The 14,640-nt window shown below is 44.6% G+C and overlaps 1 protein-coding gene across 2 annotated transcripts in view; it reads right to left on the reverse strand.

The window, feature by feature from the left end:
- Nucleotides 1-14,640, reverse strand: part of OPHN1 (oligophrenin 1) — a 118,208-nt gene that overhangs the window by 87,904 nt on the left and 15,664 nt on the right. Inside the window, exon 1 of one of the 2 annotated variants that reach the window (XM_083722167.1) lies at nt 6,553-6,655. The exons of the other annotated variant lie outside the window; for it this stretch is intronic. The gene's annotated coding sequence lies outside the window, so the exon portion shown is untranslated. Of the gene's footprint in view, nt 1-6,552; nt 6,656-14,640 lie in introns of those variants that run through there. 2 annotated transcript variants of the gene reach the window in all.

Genomic DNA, 14,640 nt, shown 5'->3' on the forward strand with positions numbered 1-14,640 from the left:
ATCTGATTAAGACAATGGCAGTGAGGAAACAGCCAGACTTCAGCAGATGCCCTCCCATTGCACCCCAGAACATTTTTTAAACCAAACAAACTCATTCTACAAGGAACCGGGGAAGAAATTAAAGCACGTTTCTTCTCCTTTCTCCCATACTGAGCCTTTTTCCAGTTAGCTCCCTTATCATGTAGACTTTTATTTATTTATTTATTTAGTTATAATAAATATTCACAGTGCTATTTTTCTGGAAAAAGAGGTGTCGGAACTCACTATGAACGCCTCCCTTGTTCTCTTATAATGGTAAGAGCGCCCACCTGAAAGGGGCTAGAACTGAGTTCCAGCAGAAAAAAGGCCCAGAATATTTATATACTACTATATCACGAAAACACATCAGTCACTGCCTCTCAGCCTAACCCAACCTTACAGGGTTGTTGTGGGGATTAAATGAAGAGGGGGAGAATCAAGTAGGTCACCTTGATCTCCTTGGAGAAAAAGGTGGGATATAAATGCAAAAAATAAATCTGTAGCCACAAACCTCTTGGGAAATTGTGTGTGTGTGTTTCAGAAACACACACTTGCAATCATGCTTATAAATGAGGCCCTTAAGCTTACAGAAAGCCTGAGCAAATGAACATTCTAATTTTTTAAAGGCATTTAGTATTTAGAGATAAATTACAGTTGCCTAGTGAGCAGGGAGGGAACACATTTTTGTTTTAAAACAACCAGCCAGCTAAAGTGGGCCAGCTGCAGGAACTGAGAGAACGAAAACCGATAAAATTTGTAGACCTGTTGCCAGAACCTCAAGCAAAGACATAATTTACTGAATATGTCTGGAGCATGACTTTTTGTGCTTGGAACTGTGTACTTCATATACACAAATGCACATTCAGGCTCCAGGATGCTGAGCTCAGCCCCAGGACATCCTTTCATGTGCTGCTGTATGCATGCAAGAGAAAACTGCATAGCTTTTTTTTTTTCCTGCAGAGTATTTATTCATGCAGCAGAGTTTCCAGAGTAGCAAACAAGATAAAATACTTGGGGGGGGGCATCAAGATTTAATATGCTACAGCTTGTTAAAAATAATAAGCCTAGGAGAATAAACACAGCTTTGACTGGCACTGAAAACGGCTCTCTTTGGTGTACCTGGGTCCTAAACTGTAAAGTATTTTAAACATTTTGAACCATGCTCAGGAATGGACTAGACAGCAAGGAGGTTTTTCCAATAATTGAAGAGATAGTGGAACAATCTTCAAAGGAAGCCCCACAGACAACCTATTAAAGTCATGAATTCTTGATGTTGGTGGCACATGAATAACTGGGGAGCTGAAGAGCAGCAGCCCAAAGCCAGAAGGTGGCAGCTGTAGAGACCACTCCAGCCCTCCAGCATGGTGTTGTGATTAAGAATGCTGGACTGGGGGAGACCATGGTTTGAATCCTCACTCATTCAGGAAGCCCACTTGGGCCAATCATTACCTCTCAGCTTAACCTACCTCACAGGGTTGTTGTGGGGATAAAATGGGCACCACCTTGAGCTCCTTGGAGGAAAAGGGTGGTACATATAAAGGCTCTTAGGTTCTTATACTTAATCCTCTTTCAAAGCCTTCCAAGTCAGTGACCATCACTGCCTCCTGTGGGAGGGAGTTCCATAGTTTAATGTCAGTTGCAAAGCCCAACACCCACATTTTCTCTGCAATATCTCTTTTCTGCTTGGTGAAGCAGACAATTTGCTTTTAAAGCATGTAAGCAGCCTGTGGATTTTTTTTATTTTTTTTTAGCAGTCAGTCCACTGCCACCACCAAAACATATCCTAACCCAGACAGCACATGTAACAGACTGTGTTTGGGGTAGAACTCCTCTGTTACAAATACAGTAAGAAATTTGTGAGATTAAACAGCCTATTAAGCCTTCTGAAAAGCCCGTCATGGCCAGAAGCCACTGCAGGACAGACAATAACAGATTAATCAAGCAAAGGAACGAGGAAATGGCCCTGCGGGATTAGATTGCTTCCTTGATGAAAGAAACAAAACTGATTATATCTGCATTCCAGAGAGCAAATGCCCTATTTGTGTTCAACGTACGCAGCAGACAGGTGCAGGGTGCTTAGTTTTATATATTTATTTTCTTGAATCTATACTCTGCCTTTTTTTCCAATCACTGAACCCAAGGTGTGCACACCAGAACTTCTTAGCTCTCAGCAAGAGGGTACGCTCCTATGCTTTAAATTTCACAAGACTCAGTCTCTGTCAATTGTAAGAAAAATAAGACCTAAGATGATCAGGCAAATGGCCCATCTAGTCTAACATCTTGTGTTTACAATGAGAAACCCTTGATATGAGGGCCCATCCTCAGACGCCTTCCCTATAAAGAGCAGTGTGAAACAGGGCTGTGTTCTCGCCCCAACCCTCTTTGGCATATTCTTCTCCCTGTTGTTCTCATACTGAAAATGATGTGTGAGAGGCAGGCATGGAAGCCGGTCAACGGTGCCTCCACCAGGCAAGGTCAAAGTCCTCCTGGAAGGGAACAGCTGCTGCCCCTTCTGCAGCCCATGTGGCCCATCTCCTCAGAGGCCAACAAGCGCTGGGCAAAAAGTAGGGCAGTCTCCCATCCTCAGCACCATCTGTGACTCAATCCTACTCACAATGAAGCTCCTTGTGACACTTCCAGAGTGCAGCCCACCAATAAAAGGCCCATTGTCCTTTCCTTCAATGCTCATATGGGATAGAATCTGTACTTCCCATGCTCTGTCATATGATACTTTTCCCTCCAGAAGAGATTATAGCACAGTGATTTCAAAGCCGAAGTATTTAGTATGTGCCTGTTACCTGTGATGGCCTTATGGAGAGGAGAACTGAACCACGACAGAGCAACAGGAACAGGACATACCATGGAAAGTACAATGTTAATGAAATATCATTAAAAGATAATAACTGGATACGACAAAGATCAAAAGTTATGGATGCAGTGGGAAAGAATGCGAAGTTAAAGTGAGCATGTGGCCTGAGACGATGCAGGCTGATGGAGTAAAGCAGTGCTAGTGTGGAGACCCTACAATTTCAAAAGGCCAAGGGGATGACCATGTATGTGATGGGTGGACCATATAAACTATAGATTCTAAAGCATGGGCAGGCAAACTAAGGCCCTATCGCTTTCTAAATCTGTCCCATGGATTTAGAATCAGCGTTTTTACATGAGTAGAATGTGTCCTTTTATTTAAAATGCATCTCTGGGTTATTTGTGGGGCCTGCCTGGTGCTTTATACATGAGTAGAATGCATGCTTTTATTTAAAATGGATCTCTGGGTTATTTGTGGAGCATAAGAATTCATTCATTATTATTATTTTTCAAAATATAATCTGGCCCCGCCACAAGGTCTGAGGGATAGTGGATTAGCCCCCTGCTGAAAAAGTTTGCTGACTCCTGATCTAAAGCTAGAAGAGGGGCTTGTGCGGATTCAGGAAACAACAGAAAGCAATGGAGAGAAATTGAAGAGACCTTTATCCAAACATGGATGAAAGGTGCTACAGAAGCAGAATAAAGAAATCAAGCCACATTCAGACCAACTCTGTCACTCTGCTGCAAGTTTCAAAAATATGAAATGGCCTATCCCTGGCCAAATCCAACAAAGTGCCTGACAATGCTTATGTCCCAATTTCATTTGTTATTTCTACTTTTTATTGCATTTATATCCCACTTTTGCTCCATGAAGCTCAAGGTGGCATTTCATAGTTCTCAACATTTTATCCACACAGCAACCCTGTGAAGTATGTTAGGCTGAGCGGCAGTGACAAGCACAAAGGTCACACCCAGTGAGATTTATGGCTAAGTGGGGATTTGAACCCTGGTCTGTCAGATCCCTATTCCAACATGCTAAAAAGTGCCACAGGGTTCACTTTTAAAATCATAATTGCATCAAAGAACTGTACAGACAAGGTTATTTTTGGAAAGAGTTTTGGCCTCAGGTATATTTAGCCTTAGTAGTCTGGCCACCAAACCACCAAGAGTTTCTGAGAAGATTTGAGGCAAGAAAGTAACATCACACCGGCATGTTTAGCCCTTTCCCCTAAAAAATAAATAAAATGATATTGACCAAAATACAGCTTTAGCTGTCTCATCCTTAGAAGGATATGTAAGCCACTGAGCTGAAGAAAAAAAACCCCCAATGTTCAAATACAGTACAATCTCTTCTTAATCGGGGACATTGGTTCCAAGGGCTCCACATATGCAAGAAAATTGCTATAATCAAACCATTGGAACCACCCCACAGCTAGGTATGAAGGGGGGGAGAGCATCCCCAGGAATTTCAGAACCGGCCCAGCAAGCTTGAAAACTCTTTTTCCCCGGTCAGACCCAGTGTGAAAAGAGCTTTGATGCTCTCCACCTTGCTTAGGACTTGACTACATGAAACTTACCTCCCACAGGAGGCAGAAATGGCCACTAACTTGGATAGCTTTAAAAGAGGATTGGACAAATTCATGGAGACGGCTATCAAGGGAGATCAGCCATAGTTGCTATGCTCTGTTGCCACAGTTGCAGGGAGCAGTGCTTCCGAATGCCAGTTGTTGGGAACCACAGGTGGGGAGAGTTGCTCTTGTGATCGGGTCCTGCTTGCAGATTTCCCATTGAGGCATCTGGTTGGCCACTGTGAGGACAAGATGCTGCACTTGGATGGGCTACTGACTTGATTTAGGAGGGCTCTTCTAACATGGGCCAAAGAAACAAACTTGAACCCCGGGGGCAAAACTGGACACCTTCATCTACCCTACTTGCAATAAAACATGTCTCTCCTGTATTGGTCTCTTCAGCCACAGCAAGAATTGTAACTCCAACAGTTTGACTTCACCCCCAAAGGAACACTCTTCCATTGCCTCCCAAGACAGATGGATGCCAACAATGTTACTTGTACAAAAAAAAAACCCTTTAAAAAAAAAAGAGTAAAGTATGCATGGGGGAAAACAGCAACCCTTAACGATTTAGAAAGGCTCTAGCAGCAAAGAAAGGGCTTCGCACTGTCGGAAGACTGATGAGCTGTCACACAAATTCTCTGTACTCATGAATCAGTCACACACACACACACACACACACACATATATATATGTACACACACACACACACACACACACACACACATACAAGAGAGGGGGGATGGAGATTTGTAATGCACACTACATTTGACATGCAGATTGAAATGTTAATGCTAAACAAAATACAAGCTACAGAACCTGAGAAAGGGCACTGCACACACACGACTTTTCATGCCAAGGAAGAACAGCAACCGTACCAAAGAAATGGATTGTAAATTCCAGACATATTTCCTGGGGACTTCCTAGGATGGCCCTGTGCCTATTAACACAATAGCCGTCCGTCTTTCTTTCTTTCTTTCTTTCTTTCTTTCTTTCTTTCTTTCTTTCTTTCTTTTTGCTGCTGCTGCTGTTGTTGTTAGTTAACCCTTTGGTTAATAATAATAATAATAATAATTTATTATTTATACCCCGCCCATCTGGCTGAGTTTTCCCCAGCCACTCTGGGCGGCTCCCAATCAGTGTTAAAAACCGTACAGCATTACATATTAAAAACTTCCCTGAACAGGGCTGCCTTAAGATGTCTTCTGAACGTCAGGTAATTCTTTATCTCTTTGACATCTGATGGGAGGGCGTTCCACAGGGCGGGCGCCGCTACCGAGAAGGCCCTCTGTCTGGTTCCCTGTAGCCTCACTTCTCACAATGAGGGAACCGCCAGAAGGCCCTCGGCGCTGAACGATGGGGGTGGAGACGCTCCTTCAGGTATACAGGACCGAGGCCGTTTAGGGCTTTAAAGGTCAGCACCAACACTTTGAATCGTGCTCGGAAACGTACTGGGAGCCAATGCAGATCTCTCAGAACCGGTGTTATGTGGTCCCGGCGGCCACTCCCAGTCACCAGTCTCGCTGCCGCATTCTGGATTAATTGCAGTTTCCGGGTCACCTTCAAAGGTAGCCCCACGTAGAGCGCGTTGCAGTAGTCCAAGCGTGAGATAACTAGAGCATGCACCACTCTGGCGAGACAGTCCGCGGGGAGGTAGGGTCTCAGCCTGCGTACCAGGTGGAGCTGGTAGACAGCTGCCCTGGACACAGAGTTAAGATGGTTAAGATGAACAGACTTGACTTGGCAGGCTCCCATGAGGTGGGGGGAGGGGGGATCAGCCACACAATAAAGGCCAGGGGTCAGCAACCTTTTTCAGCTGTGAGCCAGTCCACTCTCCCTCAGACCATGTGGTGAGCCTGACTATATTTGAGGGGGTAAATGAACAAATTCCTATGCCCCACAAATAACCCAGAGATCCATTTTAAATAAAAGCAATAAAAGCACACATTCTACTCATGTAAAAGGCCCCACAAATAACCCAGAGATGCATTTTAAATAAAATGACACATTCTACTTATGTAAAAACACGCTGATTCCCGGACCATCCACAGGCCAGATTTAGAAGGCGATTGGGCTGGATCCAGCCCCCGGGCCTTAGGTTGCCTACCCCTGGTTAAGGCCATGCCTGCTCCTAGAAGGCAAGGGTTTCCTGACCTACCATGCCAGATTATTTTAGGAACATTCCTGATTCCTCTTCTTTGCTAAGAAGCATATGCAGACCACAGGTGCAACATTCTTGTGTAAAGAAATATGCTGGGCTTAATTAGAGCCAAAATTAAATACACACACACACAGGGAGGAAGGGAGAGAGAGAGAGAGAGAGAGAGAGAGAGAGAAGATGCAAATGTTGGCCTGGACGCTGTTTTCAGCCACAGCAACCTTTAGCAACACAATTACATGATGCAAAAGTACCTTATGTTGTTACAGTCCAACTCAAAGATCTTCTAGAAGCTGGAACAGGCAAACAAAAGAAAATCAATCACCAGCAGGCTGCCCTTCAGACTGCCCAAAAGCAAAGGGTGTCTGCTAGGGACTTCTGCATTGTTGGCATCTTTCTTCAAAGTAGCACAGGTGGAAGGGCTGCAGCTGAGTGACAGAACATCTGCTTAGCACAAATTAACACCCCTAATGACTTCTCCACATAGAACTAGGAAAGACTTCTTCCTGAAACCCTGGAGAGTTGGTTAGAACTAAATACCACAGGATCACAACATGTGGGAATTTGGTTCCAAGGCTTCTGCATCTACACAAAAATTGCATATACCCAATCTATCCTGCCCTTCCTCCCCAAAGGTGTCCAGGGCTGCAACATTCTATTGCCATGTCTCATGTCTTTAAAAACATGATAAACGTTGCAAACAAACAGAATGTCAAAACAGGCGAGCTGAACCAAAAAAGTTTCACCTTGCTTAGCCAGCAAAGTGGATATTGCTTTGACCTATAAAGTCTTATGTGGCTTGGAACCCCAATACCTTAAAAGCATTGCCTCTCCCCACATGAAACTACCCTAACCCTGTGATCATCACCTGAGACCCTTCTTTGTATGCCCCCTCCTCAGAAGTTTGGAAGGTGGCAACACGAGAACGGGGCCTTTTCCATAGTGGCTCCCCACTTACAGAATGCTCTCTCTCCAGTGAGGTTTGCTAAGCATCACCTTTTACATATGGGGGGGGGGGAGCTATCTCTTTGTGTTTTTCTTTTGTTCTTGTTTTTATTATGTATTTTGTGTTTTTATATTGTATTTGTTGTGAATTGCCCTGATACCTATGGATGAAGGGAAGTATACAAAATTAATAAATTTAATAGTGATATTAATAATATCTTCAGGAGAAAGGCAAAAACATTCCCTTTCAACCAGGTCTTTGGCTTTATATATGGCCTTTTAGTGTGGGAGGGGCGTTTTAATGTATTCCCCACCGCACCCCTAGTTTTAATGTAGGTAGGTAAGTTGCTTTGAGTTGCCATGGCAAAAAGGTGACCAATAAAATAAATAGTAATAATCTTCCAATGAATGCCTAGAGCAACATGCAAAATTGAAGAGGGGTCCTGCAAGACTTCTGCTTATTATAGCAAGCAACCACTTCTCCTCAAGACTGCAGAAGGCGGACGATTTCAGAATTTCCTCCTTGAGAGTTCTCCGCAGGACAAACCAAGGCAGGAAGCCAAATGAGTCACCCTGGCCAAGTGGGAAATCTCACAAGCAGTTCAATGAGCTATCCAAGTAAACTCAGCTACGTTCTTCCCAGAGCAAAGTTTCATTATTTTATGGCAAGGAAGGAAAACATATGCACCCTGGACAGAAGCTTGTGTTTTCATTGTTTGCGCAATGCAAAGCCCCACCAGCCTCTTTGCAAAGCTGCCTTGAGAAAGTGTTAAAAGGCACACCCAAGCTGTGTCTTTGAGGTGGGGGGACCCACTAAAACTTCAGCTCTCTCCTTCCCATGCCCAATGCATCGCTGTTGGGAGTGGAAAGCAAAACATACAGAGAAGGAACAAGTCAGCGAGCATATCCAAAAGTTCCACTGTTAACTCTTAGAACCTAAGAAGAGCCTGCTGAAACAGGCCAATGGTCCAGCTGCCTGTTCCAGCACCCTGCTCTTACAATTAGGCAACAAGATGCCCCATTGGGAAACCAAGGAGAAAAACATGGGCACAAAAAGAAATCTCTACTCCTGTGGTTTCCAGCAACTGGTATTCGGAATCATTGCTGCCTCCAGCTGTGGCTGGTAACCATCAACAGCCCTCTCCTCCATGAATTTGTCTCATTCTCTTTTAAAACCATCCAAGTCGGTGGCCATTACTGCCTCCTGAGGGAGGGAGTTCCACAGTTTAACTATGTGCTGCATGAAAAAGTACCATATTTTTCGCTCTATAATACGCACCAGACCACAAGACGCACCTAGTTTTTGGAGGAGGAAAACAAGAAAAAAAATATTCTGAATCTCAGAAGCCAGAACAGCAAGAGGGATCGCTGCACAGTGAAAGCAGCCATCCCTCTTGCTGTTCTGGCTTCTGGGATAGCTGCGCAGCCTGCATTCACTCCATAAGACGCACACACATTTCCCCTTACTTTTTAAGAGGGAAAAAGTGAGTCTTATAGAGCAAAAAATACGGTACTTCCTTTCATGTGTCCTGAATCTTCTAACATTCAATTTCATCAGATGTTCTAGAATTATGAGGGAGAATTTTTTTCCCTCTATCCACTTTCTCCATGGCATGCATACTTTTATAAACTTCTATTGTGTTGTCTCTTGGTCACTTTTTCTCTAGAATGAGAAGTCCCAAACTCTGCAAGCTTTCCTTCACTCCACCACCTTGATTGATCTGGTTGCCCTTTTCTGAACGTTTTCCAAATCTGCAATATCCTTTTTTAACATGAGGCGACCAGGACTGTGCACAGTGCTCCAAATGTGGTTGCACCATAGATTTGTATAATGGTATTATGGCTCTGTCTTATCGACATTCACACATGACAAAAGTGACTGCTCTGCTCCAAAGCCACAAACAGCTGGAATTCATCAGGCTGGGCTGAAAATCTGCTGGCAGAAATCTTGGTTCTGGAATGCCAAGATGCAGCTCACGAAGGACATGAGGTCACCAAACTGCTCACAAGCACCAGAGAACATGTTGTCCAGTACATCCCACATTAAAAGTAAGATACAGGGCTTAGCAACATCTTCAGAGAACTCCACCATGCATTAGCCCATGGAAGGTCTTCAAATAATAGCAAAGAGACAGAACACTGTGACCTGCTCCTAGTCTGTTTATGCGTTTATAAGCAGAAAAGTTGGAATATTGGGAGCTGCCTTATACTGACTCAGGCTTTTGGTCCATCAAGCTCAGTACTGTCAACACTGACTGGCAGCAGCTCTACAGGATATCAGGCCAGATTCTCAAGAATCATTATACCTCGGCCACTGTTTCTATCCTTGGAAGAGCTCACATGTGTTGTTCATCAAAAGAGCTGGGGACTTTGCTTTCAAATAAAGAACAATAACATGTGTCTGTCCAGCAATACAGTTCGATCACTCCTTAAACACACAGAAGGTGAAGAGCTTGAAAGCTCTTTCTGCACAGGGTTTTCCCAGCAGAGAAAGAGCTTTTAACCTCTCAGGCTTGCTTACTGGGTTCTGAGATGCTCTCAAAGTCTCGGCACACAGCTCTGGAAATGTAAGAATGTTCGCGTGGGGGCGATTCCAAGCAGGCAGTTTGATAATACACTTTTTTTGTGTATACATGCCATTCCCAGATCATAACCCCCACGCAAGACGTGATCATACCGTGCTGGTAAAAGCTGGCTCCTGGTAGATGCAGCAAGCAAATTCTTGCAGGAAATTCTGCAGAAATAGAGACACATCTATGGCTTTTACCAAAAGAGTGAATGTAACAGACCATGGCAGCCCCTAGCCTCTTCCTCCTCCTCCTCCTCCTTTCTCCCTACATGTCTGTGGGGGGGGGGGGGGGACGAGACTCTGGTCATGATGTAACTTCCAGGCCACCACACTTCATCGTCTGCCAATTCTGGGGAGTGGGGGAGTGTCAAGCCTCAAAGCACACTTTTTTTGTTCTACTAGATATGACCAAGGAAGACAGGAGACAGGCAGAAGGAGGAGAGGGAGGATGCTAATTTTGGAAGCAGCCCACCAGCTCCAGTAATGATCACCTTCAACCCAAAAGACAACACTTAAGTCAGAAGGGATGTTTTGAAAAGGAGACTAGCAATCTCTCTTCTTCCGGGAAGCCAGTATAAACATTATGTCCTCCCTATGGCAGGCTGATCCACTTGGAAGAGTTAACAGTGACTCATTTTGACTCACAGCAGGCAGTGCCATGGCCTATGGGGCAGAGACCTTTAGCGTGGCAAAAGGCCACAAATAGCTTCTCAGAGCAATGCCTGCCACACAGATCATTACCCCAGGAAGGGGGCTTTGGGCACACTATGTGGATAAGAACTTCAGAAAAGCGCTGCTGGATCAGGCCAATGGCCCATCTAGTCCAACATCCTCTTCTAACAGTGCCCACCAAGAGACCTTTTTAGGAAACCAGGAAGTAGAATACGCACACAAGGACAACACTTTTCCTATCTTCCAGCAACTGGCATTCAGAATCATTGCTGCCTTTGACCACGGAAGCAGAGCACAGTCATCCTGACCAGTAGCCATCAACGGAGCTCTCCTCCATGCAGTGTTCAGAACTACCGTATTTTTCGCTCTATAAGACACACTTTTCCCCTCCTAAAAAGTAAGGGAAAATGTGTGTGTGTATGTTATGGAGCAAATGCAGGCGGGAGGCTCTGCTCAGCACTCCCTTTAAAGAGCTGCCCTTCTCCCTCCTCGGGGAAAAGCCCCAAAGAGCCGCACACACACTCTGCACGCTCTTTTAAAGGGAGCACGGCTCTTGGGGGAGCCTTAGCCACGCACAGCCTCTCCCGGGCAATAGGAGCCTTCATCCCGCTGCCCGGGAGAGGCTGCATGCGGCTATCCCATAAGCCAGGACAGCAAGCGGATCACTGCGCAGCGATCCTGCTTGCTGTCCTGGCTTCTGGGATTCAGAATATTTTTTTTCTTGGTAGTCAGGCACCAGGTGCATTTTGCACCGAAAAGGGTACAGTGAAGCTGCCTGCCTGATGTCAATAGGCAGGAAGTTCCAGAGTGCAGGGTTCTGCCACACTGAAACCTATAAATGTGAACTAGGTAGTATATGTGGCACGTGAGATGGAGTAAGTCTCCCCTTTTGTAACTGTGGCATGATGCAACCAGTTTTCCCACATCTGTATCTGCATGTGAAAGAAGCAAAACAAAAAAAGGATAATTTTAAAACTCTCAATATATTTACAAAGCAAAAAAAGAAGTTCAAGCATCTAACTCTTCTCCCCCACCCCACCCCCGAGCCTCTAGACTTCAGCTCCCAGGAGCCAAGGTGGTCAGGGATAAGGGGAGATGGAGTCCAGCAACATCTGGGGGGCCACAAGCTTCCCATTCTATAGAATGAGTTAAAAGGCCTTTGCAGCGAGAAAACAAAACAAAATTGTCTTGGGAGGACCTAGGCTGTTTTGAGCCAGAAGCAATGCAGCAAAGGGATCAGGCTTCAACACAGGAGATTTCCTGGACTTAAGACTCATTTCCTAAAGTTCTGCACCAACAGCCACCGGCTCTGAGAATCCCCAGTTTTAAAAAAAGATGAACTGTTCCCAACTGGGGCTGTGCCTAACCCAGTCCTTCCCTTTCTCATAAAGATTTCTTCCCGTGCAAAAGTGGTTTCCTATGGCGTTTCTGAACCATTTTTAAACTTCTTCTGAATTTTGGTGTTTTGTGGAGAGAAGGGCGAGTTTACTTTATCATTTCAAAGAGACCATTGGAGGGGGGAATTGATTTCTTTCCAGTAGCATTTTTTCCAGCCTCCCTAGATGTCTCAGCTATAACAGAAAATAAAAGCTCCAAGAGATCAGTTTCCTTGTGACATCTTCCCCCGAGCTTTAATTGAACTACAGCAAGCTGTAGAGGTTGGCTGCAGCAGGGCGGAGACTGGTTTTGTTTACAGAAAGTCCATCCTTTTACATTAAAATAAAATCAATGTCCAGACTGGATAGCATTCTGCTCACACAAGGTCTGACTCCCTTGGTTGAGTCAACGATTATAGGTAACATCAAAATCACAGATCACGCCCCAGTAGAAGCTACCCTTAAAATAGGAGAGGAAACATGAACCAGCACAACATAGTCCTTCAGTCCCATCCTAACTCAATCAATCAATCAATCAATCAATCAATCAGAGAGAGTCTCACAAGAACTCTCCAAAACTACTTTAAATAAAAGGACATAGACAATATTATAACTGCTCCTTTGGGACACAATGAAAGCAGTCACCAGAGGAGCCTGCATAAAAGAGAAAACATCCCTTAAAAAACAAACTGCAAAAATAGAACAAGGTATCACAGCCCTCTCATCACGCCACAAACAAACAGGAGCTAAAAGACTCTGCTGCTGGAGAAAAGACAGGTCCACTTTCTTCTTACACAGCTTAAAAAGGTAAAGGTACCCCTGACCGTTAGGTCCAGTAACAGACACCTCTGGGGTTGCACGCTCATCTCGCTCTATAGGCCAAGGGAGCCGGCGTTTGTCCGCAGACAGCTTCCGGGTCACGCGGCCAGCATGACTAAGCTGCTTCTGGCAAACCAGAGCAGCGCACGGAAACGCTGTTTACCTTCCCGCTGGAGTGGTACCTATTTATCTACTTGCACTTTGACGTGCTTTCGAACTGCTAGGTGGGCAGATGCAGGGACCAAGCAATGGGAGCTCAACCTGTCACGGGGATTCAAACCACTGACCTTCTGATCGGCAAGTCCTAGGCTCTGTGGTTTAGACCACAGCACCACACAGCTTAGCAACCAATTATTTTGTATGTGAGACAAGACAATCAGAAAATGACTCTTCCAGAGATTCACAGAAGAATCTGGAGGGTCTTATACTAAAATACTGTTCACACAGTAGAGGACTTTGAGGTCTGACTTTGGGGTCTCAAATTTCAGCGGTGTCTATGCAACTCCAAAATTTGGTGCCCTCTCGCCTTCTTTTCTATATCTTTGTTGTGGTGCCCCTGAAGCACCCTCTCGGCTCTGCACCCAGTGGCAGCAAACTAATTTCACCTCTGGTTTACGGCATCAATTACATGATGCGACATCACATTTCCTCTCCTTCTGTGCTATCATTAACTCAGAGGGTGTTCTTATGAGCTTGTAACAGCTATTTTTATAGTTTTCGTTGTGTTCTGCAAAAGCAAAGGACACTTTAAAAAAAAAAGTAGAAAAAAACCTTTACATAAGGGATAGTAACATGCTTACAGGAAATGCTTACAGGAAATGACAGCTGAGGGTATCACTGGGATTTTCAGGAAAAACAGGCAGTGGTAAGTCTGCAGAGGCAAGACCACCAAAGGGAGGATTTGCAAAATTTGCAAAATTCAAGGAAAGGATCCCTTGGCCACTGTGAAAGGAAATAAAGCATAACAAAACCCCACATTCCACCCTTGACAATTTCATTGAACGTTATATCCCCACATGCCCTCCAGAAACTTTTAGCTGCAAATTCTTTTTGCATTCACGACAATGGAGAGCTGTCCAAAAAAAATTCTCAATGTTTTTGCACACAACAGAGAAGCTAAGTTTCAGCTTATTCAAAGTCAGCACTCTTTCTGTAGGATGCAATTTATGCAGCAATCCACAAACTCCAATCGTTGCCTTAGAAGCTGCCTTTACTTAGGGATGAAACTGGATGTTGCAAATAACCATTTGTTAATATGGTGATCCAATGACATTCATGAATAACCATTACTAAAAACTACAGTGGTGCCCCGTAAGACGAATGCCTCGCAAGACAAAAAACCCGCTAGACGAAAGGGTTTTCCGTTTTTTGATGCGCTGCGCAAGACAAATTTCCCTTCGTCTTGCAATTTTTTTCACTCCCCCCCTTTTTCTAAGCCGCTAAGCCGCTAATAGCCTTTTAGCCGCTAAGCCGCTAAGCCTTTAATAGCCGCTAATCCGCTAATAGCGCTAATCCGCTAATAGGGTTGCTTCGCAAGACGAAAAAACTGCTAGACAAAGAGACTCACGGAACGGATTATTTTCGTCTTGCGAGGCACCACTGTAGTTAATGCACCAATGTTCATTAGACTGCAATCACAGTTCAGATTTATGCAGTGGGTACCACTGTGGTTTTCACTGTGTAGGGTTTATTCCCTGCTCTTATTCC

Source organism: Podarcis gaigeae, assembly GCF_964106915.1.
Source record: "Podarcis gaigeae genome assembly, chromosome: Z".
NCBI lineage: Eukaryota > Metazoa > Chordata > Lepidosauria > Squamata > Lacertidae > Podarcis > Podarcis gaigeae.